The 9,880-nt window shown below is 37.2% G+C and overlaps 1 long non-coding RNA gene across 1 annotated transcript; it reads right to left on the bottom strand.

The window, feature by feature from the left end:
- Positions 1-621: 621 nt before the first annotated feature.
- On the bottom strand, positions 622-1,342 carry LOC121770883. The gene is made up of 2 exons (XR_006043872.1): positions 982-1,342; positions 622-898 (listed from the first exon to the last, which is right to left on the bottom strand). It is a non-coding gene; the product is annotated as an uncharacterized LOC121770883 (long non-coding RNA).
- Positions 1,343-9,880: the final 8,538 nt, after the last annotated feature.

Here is a 9,880-nt window from a genome sequence, read left to right as displayed (position 1 = left end):
AACCCTAGGATTAGGCAAGTGAAAGGTCATGTTGGAATCTGTGATACTTTTTAACTTAACACCTTTTTAAGAACTCATTTGCTTTAAGTAATTCACCCTACTCTCGCAGGACATTGTGTTTTACATTTTTTAGGTGTTTGCTATGAAAAAAATTGAAGAGGTCTGCAACCTTAAAGAGTTGTTCCTATGAAGGTGTATTAACTGAAGTTTCAGGAATAGCTTTGATATGTTGGATGAGTTTTCTGGTATATCTATTTATCCATCATCATTATGGCTATTGCATTGGCTTTCAATGTTCATTCTGTCAAACACCAAATATAAGTACAAGTTTTTATAATAAACTTTGTAGTTTAATATAATGTCACAGAATCTATTTTTTTTTCTTTTTCTTCATTTGAGCAAATAGAAAATTATCAACAATTGCAGTCTCTTTATATTGCCAAACTACAAAAAAGTATATGACGTGACATATATTCCATTGTTGCTTCAATTTTTCATCCCAAAGAAATTCCACTGTAATTCCAATTTTTCAATCCCATACTTTTTCCACTGTAATTCCTATTTTTCAATTCCTATCTTTTTCCACTGTTATTCCAATTTTTCTGTGCAAAATTTAGAATATTTATGTGTAGGCAACAATTTTGAATCAAATTTGAAAGCTAATAATGAAACATTGTAGATTTTATTCACTGTCACAAGCATAGATCTCCTAAAATAGAGTCTGTCAACAACATTTACCATGCAATTCCTTAGAAAATTCATAATTCGATTATAAAATGAAACTTATCTCTTCAGACATGCAATCCTGGGGGTTTGGAAAGATATTTTTCTAGTATGTTGTGTAATTTTTTTGATATCTTCTTTGAATCCTCTAAAGTTTTCCTCTCTTTCTCCGATTCTGAAAAATTATTCGTGAAAAATGTCAGATTCCAACATAATCTTCGACCTTTTGTCAATAAAAAATAAATATCTTGAATGTACCTGTAATTGAAACCGAAATTGATCAAATTGAGTAGCATCTCAACGGTTTTGTTGAGGTTAGGGGTTTCAATCTATTCCGTCTTCGATTAGGTTGTATAGATTTGGTTTGCGTCGGGCCAATCCGCCGTCGAATAGAAGGAATCGCGCGGAGTTTGAGTTTCACATTTGTAGGATTTCAGAATTGATTTTGTAGTCGTTTAGCTCCAAATCTTAGGATCGTCGTCGGTAAGCGCATAGAGCGTCGGTTTTGTGTCGTCGACGGGGGCGATTTACTGGTCGTGTGGATTTTCCGGCGGATTGGAGTGGATTCGTCGTTAGGGTTTTCTCAAGGAGCAGCGCCGACAAATGTAGGGAGAGAAGGTTTTTATATGGGTGTATAAATTATGGTTTTAATCATAATGTCATATATTTAATTAATTTAATTTAATTAGTTATAGTCTAATTAATTGAATTAATTTGCTACTAATCTAATGTCATATATTTGGGCTCATTGTTTGGGCCTTTTTAATGTAGAAGGGCCAATTTAATAAATCCGATTGGGCCATCCTATTCTTTATTGGGTATGTTTTAATTTTTATTGGGTCATTTATTAGTGTTTTGGCCTTTATAATTCTTATGTAATTATAATTAATATTTTTGTATTAAGCTATAATATTTTAAATTTATTATATTTTTTGGAATGTATGTATTTAATATTTGTAGTTTAAAATGAATAAATTATGTCTTCATGAATGATGTAATAGAATATAGATTAGTTTTCAACATTTTCGTTAAAGCATAAGACATTTTTTTTCTTATTCATTATTTTTACTAATTAAGGAGTATTTTCCAAAATCTTATAAGAATATCTTGGTATTGCTTAGAGTTTTATCTGAACTATTTTTTTAAAAAAATTTGTTTAATAAGAATAATTTGGTTTGTTTATATACTTAATAGAAGTATTCCTTGAACTATTTTACATCAGAAAAATACACCTTACAAACAGTACAAGATTCTAATGCTTTCAGTTACACTCTTACACCATTGGTTTTCCATTTTTTTCAACTATTGGAACTTACTACCTTTTCTCTCTCTTCTTTTCTTTCTCGAGTTTTTTTATGGAAAAGTGGCATGAATTATTGAACCCCTTCGTGTTACGAATTAATCATGCTTATATATGATGATGCATATAACTGCGGCGCATGAAACTTTTCACTATTTTTTGCTGCAAGTTCTTCCCTAACCTTGGCCCTCACTTTTATGTTTGATTATGTTGTCAGAAAACTGTAGGTTAAATTAACTTTTTTATATTGTTATGTAATCCTAAATGGTAAAGAAAAAAAAGTACTACTATAATGTTTTGGAAAAATAATAAATAATTCTTGATTTCCAAATTTTTTTAAAAAAAAATACTCCCTCCTGTTCCCTCCGTCGCTTATGTGATTGATATTTTTTTTCTTTGTTTTATGAAATGATAAACGTATATAATTAAAATGGACAGAAAGTAAAGTAAGAGAGAATAAGTTAAAACATGACCTACTCTACATTATTGTCTCTCTTACTTAATATTTGTAGCAATTAATTCTTGAATGTTGATAGTATGCATTCTTTTTTATCATTGTTATTTTAATTTATATTCCAATAAAAGATTATCTTAAATGATAAAAATATGTCTGATTATGAACCGGTGAAGCCGGCAAAGTGGATGTGAAGCTGGCGAAGCGTATTTAACTCTAGCCTTAATTGTTTTCCAAATTTTGGATGACTAATTACGTGATTGTCTAAGTATCTTAGATAGGTTTAGCCTTCTTAATCTTGTCGATTTCTACTATTTAGAGGGGATTAATTTAGATTTGTGGTCGTGGATATACTCCCTCTGTCTGCAAAATGTTGTCCATATTTGACTCGGTGCGAGTTTTTAAAAGTGTGAAGAAAAGTGAGTTAAAAAAGTTAGTGGAATGTGGTTTTCATATTTATATATTAGTTTTATAATAGAATGTGAGTGTAATGAGTTAGTGGAAAGAAAACTCCATCTACCAAAATAGACTAAAATGCAAAGTAGACAATATTTCGCTAACGGACCGAAATGACAAAAAATGACAACATTTCATGGACGGATGGAGTAATTGTGTTTGTGCAAGGAAATATGTACTTCATTTGTTCCCGGATTAAAGTCTCATTTTGCCATTTCGGGATGTCTATGATTTGTTTTTTTTTTTCCATTTTGGGATGTCCGTGATTTGCTTTTTTTAAATTTAGGTAATTGGATCTACCATTCAACTAAATCATAACATTCACATTCTATTATAAAATTAATACATAAAAATGGAGTTCTTCAAAAAACTCAAACAATTTATTAAAATTCGTGCCGGTTCAAAATGGGAATGTTAATGATAGACGGAGGGAGTATTAGTTTGCGTTTTAATTAAATATGAATACTCATTCCAGTCCGCAAATGTCTTATATTTCTTTATTTTCTAGTAAATGGATTATATATTCCACTCCACATTATAGTGATAATTATTATAAAACTAATACTATGTAACCCACGTTCATTCACTACTTTTTTCATTCACATTCCACTAACTTTCACCATTGGCCTTTTTTTTCATAATGTCCAAAAACTTTTTATACATGCACCGATCAAATATGAGATATTTAATGGGGACTAGAGGGAATATTTAATTAGCTGTTGCTCATACTCAATGGGTTATTTGTATCGAAAAATGAACATAAATTTAAAGTATATATCATGTTGGACTCAAATTCAAAACCTTTTACCTCCGGCATTACCACAGTATCATTAGAACAAGTCTCACACAAATTATGAATATTATACTGCTTCCATCCTAAAAGAATATGCACTTTAGATTTGACATGAGTTGTAATGCAAAATTGATAAAGTAACAGAAAGACAGAGAGAAAAATTAATTAAAGTATTGTTAGTGGAGAATGGTCCCCACCTCAGTAAAGATAAAAGAGTTCTCAAAATTAGAAAGTGCATATTCGTGTGGAATATAAAAAGAAAAGAATGCATATTCTTGTAGAATGGATGGAGTATAAAACTAATAACAATATAGAGTACAAAACTATGGTATTATTGATTGGTCCTTTGAATAAGCAAGGACTACCATTAAAATTAGGTAGATAATACAAGTGGAAGTTTAACGTTACGAGAACACTTATATACGTGCATTCATAATTTTATTAACATTGTAAATAAACATCTCAAATGGAGAAACATGTTTGGGGGCAGGGACAGAAATATCGAGAGATGAAGCAGAGGGTAAGAAGGTGTTGAAAGGCTTTTTATTTTCATTCAACTTGTTAATCTCTATGATTTACACTCCTTTATATAGGATATAGACTATACACAATTAAGGTAAAGATTTACCCTAGTCCTCAATCACCTATTACATGGTAAGAATCAATTACGGTATCAATTTCATATTCCCTTGATTTGCCTTGATTTGTTTCCATGTGACTTGAAATCTTTCCAACACTCCCCCACAAGTTAAGTGGGGGGATCGTCCATACTTAACTTGCCCAACACTTCATGAAAACTTCTTGAGTCCACAGCCTTGATCAGAATATCGGCTAGCTGATCTTCGGATCTGACAAACGGCAGCTCTACGATCTTTGCCTCTATGTTATCTTTGATAAAGTGTCGATCTACTTCAACGTGTTTTGTTCGATCATGTTGCACTGGGTTCTCGGATATACTGATGGCTGCCTTATTATTGCAGAACAGTTTGCCGGGTCCTAAGGGAAGTAACTCCAACTCGGTCATTAGCTGCTTTAGCCACAGGATCTCTGTCAGTCCGCTTTTGATCCCTCAAAATTCCGCATCTGCGCTTGACAAGGCTACCACCTTTTGTTTCTTGCTTCGCCAAGTAACCAGGTTGCCTCCAACAAATGTAAAGTATCATGCAGTTGATTTTCGATCATTCGGGTTGCCCAATCTGCATCTATGTACCCACATATGTCCATGTGTCCATGCTTCTTAAACATTACTCCATGTCCTGGTGTTCCCTTCAAGTACCGGACATTGCTGCTTCCCAATGGGCTGCCTGAGGCTTATGCATAAACTGACTCACTACTCCGACTGCATATGCTATGTCGGGTCTAGTGTGGGACAGGTAGATCAGCTTTCCAACTAAGCGTTGGTATCTTGTACGGTGAGTGGATTCAGCTCCTTCAACTATCTGCAAACCATGATTTTGGACCATAGGGGTGTCTGCTAGCTTGCAGTCCAACATTCCAGTTTCTGCCAACAAGTCAAGGACATACTTTCTCTGATTTATGAAGATTCCCTGTCGATACCTTAGTACTTCTAACCCTAGAAAATACTTTAGCAGACCAAGGTCCTTCATCTCAAACTCCGAGAAAAGATTCTGTCTCAATCGTTTAATTTCCTCTTCGTCATCACCACTGAGGATCATATCTTCCACATAGAAAATAAGACATGTAATCTTTCCTTCCTTCTTTTTCAGAAACAGAGTGTGATAGGAGTTACTTTGTTTATATCCGTACTTCTTCATTACCTCGGTGAATCTCCCAAACCAGGCACGAGGTGATTGTTTCAACCCATACAACGTTTTCTTAAGCTTGCATATCCTACCGCCTTCAAACTCCGCAGAGAAACTTGGTGGGGCCTCCATATAGATTGGTTTGGAGAATTCACCATGCAGGAAGGCATTAGTGACATCGAACTGGTGTAAAGGCCAATTCCTGTTTGCTGCTACGGAAAAAAGGACTCTGATCGTGTTCATCTTTGCAACTGGAGAAAAAGTTTCGGCATAATCGACTCCATAAGTTTAGGTGTACCCTTTTGCAACCAGCCTGGCCTTATATCGCTCAATCGATCCATCTGGTCTCCTTTTGATGGTGAAGACCCACCTGCACCCCATGGCTCGCACGCCATCTGGTCTGGCACACACTTCCCATATTTTGTTCCTCGTCAGTGCTTTCATTTCTACCATCATCTCCTTTCTCCAATGAGGTATTTGCATTGCCTCCTCAGCTGTTTGAGGGATCTCTTCTTCTTCATACAAGGCTGTTGTGAAAGCTCTAGCCATTTCTGTGAGGTTGGCTTTAGCGAGATTTGCCATCGAGTATCTACTTTTACTTCCGATCCTTTCTGGACTGTATCTTTTAGGTGGGACCCCTCGAGTGCTTCGTGGGGGGAGAATGTAACGGCCAGTGTCCCTATCAATAGCCGTGACCTCATCTGTCTCAGGAAGGTTAGGAGTAATAACTGTACTCTCAAGAATGGGTTCAGAGTTTACCTCGGATATCACTGGAGGAGGATTGGTCTGAGGCGTGGCTTGCTGAGGGGGGTCCACAGTGGACGTGACCTGCTCGGCGGTGGCGCTAGCTTGTTCTGTTGGTTCCACTTCGGAGTTGCTTGATTGAGGCACCAACCAACTTGGGGGTCCACTTATATCCCTACTACTCTCCCCCTGACCACTAAGTTGGGTTTGATAGAAGTATTCACACTCAAGGAATTTACAATTCATAGTAGTGACTATTTTCCTAGAAGACGGATCATAACATCTATACCCTTTTTGATTAATCCCGTATCCCAAGAAGACACATTTCACAGCGCACACAGAAAACTTAATGCGTTCATGTTTTGGTACATGCACATAGACAGAGCACCCAAAAAATCTTTAGTGGAAGAGTAAATGGTTCGGGGACTTTTGTTAAGTTTGAGAGAACTTGAAGAGGTGTTTTCATACTAAGAATTTTTGTAGGATGACGGTTGACCAAGTACACCGAGGTAGCTACTGCTTCAGGCTAAAGAAATTTCGGAACATTGGAATCAAAAAACAAAGCTCGAGTTATTTCAAGAAGAATTCTATTTTTCCTTTCTGCTACCCCATTTTGTTCTGGTATATACGGACAAGTGGTTTGGTGAATTAACCCATTTTCCTTAAAAAATTCTTCCATATCTCGATTAACGAATTCCCTCCCATTATCTGACCTAAGAATCGAGATAGTTTTGTGAAACTGTGTCTGAATCATTTTGAAAAAAGTGGTAAATTTTTCGAAAACTTCAGATTTATGTCTCAAAAAATATACACACGTCATTCTAGTGCAATCATCGACAAACAGAAGAAAGTATTTAAAACCATGATCACCAGTAATAGGCGCAGGGCCCCACACATTAGCATGAACAATGGAAAAAATATCTTTAACACGCGTATTACTGGATTTAAAAGATTGTCTATAATTCTTAGCCAAAACACACGACTCACAAGAAATGTCTTTAAGATGGGAAAACTTTGGAAAAAGTAATTTGAAATTACCCGCGGAAGGATGACCCATTCGACGGTGCCACAACCAAGCTTCTCTATTAGCATATCCGTGAGCAAGCATTGCGGCGCCCCCTTGGTGAGCTATCTCATCCACATAATAGAGTCCCTGACGCTCAGTGCCACGCCCAATTATCCTCCTCGTCCTGATATCCTGTAAAACACAGAAATTTGGATGCATCAATAAAGTGCAATTTAGTTCCTTCGTCACGTGACTAATAAGCATCAATTTGTGAGACAGTTTTGGCACATAGAGGCAATTTTTAAGTTTCAGACTTGAGGATATTTCAATAGTTCCACTCCCATTCACAGATGTCAATTCCCCATCAGCGGTTTGAATTTGGCTTTTCGTTGCATCGTTAAAAGTGGTAAAGTCACTCTTATCATAAGTCATAGTATCTGTAGCCCCACAATCAAATATTCACTCACTCCCAGTATTACCCTGTAATTTTTCTACCACACATGCAATATGGGTATTTTCAAGAGGTGCAAAATAATTGGGGTCAACAAACGATTTTTCTAAAGCTGGGGGGGGTAAGTTTTTGTGTTTTTAACTCTAAGGGGACTCAATTGCACATTAGGTTCAGCATGGGGTGTTTTATGTAATAGTCCATAATTGGGGGATAAAAAATATGATTTATCAATTTCGGGGGGCTTAATAGCAATTGACAAAGTAGGGTTAAGGTTTTTAACCCTTAACCCTTTACCTCCACAAGACCCGCCGCCAAACGACCCTCCGGCTTGTCTGAAATCGGCGATCGCCGCTTCCCCGACTGCACCACCCTTGTTTTCCTGCCGACCGTGAGCGTCGGCGGCCTCCTGGTTGCCCGCTCCATTGCCGGAAATAACCCTCCCCATTTTCAGATATTCCGATCGCCAGCTTCGCCTTGGCTTTCTGGTTCTCGTCCCACCATTCAGGGAATCCGACAAGGAGGAAGCACATCTCCTTGGTGTGTTTGTGTTTCCCGCAGTGCGAGCACCATAGTTTCGATTTGTCCGGTCTGAAGGGTCGGCGATTTTGGGGGTTGGTGCACCGGTTCGATGCGGTGGTGGTCCACCCCACTGCTGACTCCGAGCCGCGAATCCAAGTCCGATACCGCCCGATGATGCGACGTCGAGGGTTGCGCCGGCCGATTTGGTGGAGATTGTCGGCATGATTTTAAGCTGGGCGGTCTCCCTCTTAATCCAGCCGTATGCGACCTCGGCTGAAGGCCATGGTCGTTCCTTGAGCACTTCCCGCTTCATCTGGTCGTATCTCGGGTTGAGTCCGGTTAGGAACTTGAATAACCGTCGGGTTTCGATGTATTTCCGAAATTGGCTTACCCCTTTGTCACAACATGTGACTGGTTGTTCTTGGCATCGATCCACATCTATCCACGTCCCATGTAAGTGCTGCCAATATGTCTCCAAGATTTGTTCTCCTTGCTTGACATTTTCTTCATTTTCTTCCAGATCGAAAAGCAAGAATGGATCGGATGTGCTTTCGAAAGTCACGGCTAGGATTTTCCACAGAGCCTCTGCCGTTTGATGATGGGAAAAATCAATGACAATATCGGTTTCGATGTTGTCTAGAATCCACGAGAAGACGATTAAGTCTGTCTCCTCCCACTTCGTGTAATCAGCCGCCCCTGGTTTAGGTGGTGGCGGATTGCCGTTGATGTGTCGGAGTACCCTTCTACTCACGATCTGGATTTTCATTAGCCGCGCCCATATCGAATAGTTGGTTCCATTGAGCTTCATGGCAACGGTAACATTCTTGCTAACTCTCAGTTTGTTATCATCTGAGAGTTTGGGTTTGGTTCTGTCTTCGTCGTCGGACATGGCTTAATTTCTGCCCTAGGTCGAGAAACGGTAAATCTAGGCTATGATGAGTTTATTTCTGAGCCTTTGCCCTGATGCCATGTTGAAAGGCTTTTTATTTTCATTCAACTTGTTAATCTCTAGGATTTACACTCCTTTATATAGGATATAGACTATACACAATTAAGGTAAAGATTTACCCTAGTCCTCAATCACTTATTACATGGTAAGAATCAATTACGGTATCACTTTCATATTCCCTTGATTTGCCTTGATTTGTTTCCTTGTGACTTTAAATCTTTCCAACAGAAGGAAATTAGAAATATCTAATGATATATGGAGAACCTAACCGAAACTAAGAGATCCGGATCGGCGATAAAAATTGGGAAAGGTATCTATTTCCGAAAGTAAACTTGAGTGAATCGCATTTACCGTCACAATGCAATGGGGAAGACTAAGTGGCGGGCCTTGAGCATTAATTATTTAAGTTAGGAATTTCTTATCCAATGACCTCTAATACCATCCATATATAATATACGTATTAAAAGCTAGGCACTGATTTTATGCAGTATCATTTGTAATTTTTTACATGTTTTTGAAATTCAAATCAAAATATTTTTAAATTTATTTTCACTTTTTTTTATTTTTTAATGAGATCTGATTTTTATAAAAAAACAAAACAACAAATTGAATATTTTTTATATTTTAATAGTATTATTTAAAAAAGAAATTAGCCCAACTACTCTGGCTTTCTAGTTCCGTCCCTGTTTGGGGCATAATTATTAAAAGTTTTATTTTCTTTG

This window comes from Salvia splendens, chromosome 16 (genome assembly GCF_004379255.2).
Source record: "Salvia splendens isolate huo1 chromosome 16, SspV2, whole genome shotgun sequence".
Lineage (NCBI taxonomy): Eukaryota > Viridiplantae > Streptophyta > Magnoliopsida > Lamiales > Lamiaceae > Salvia > Salvia splendens.
The sequence above is the reverse complement of the archived record's forward strand: the minus strand, read 5'-3'. Positions and strand labels throughout refer to the sequence as shown.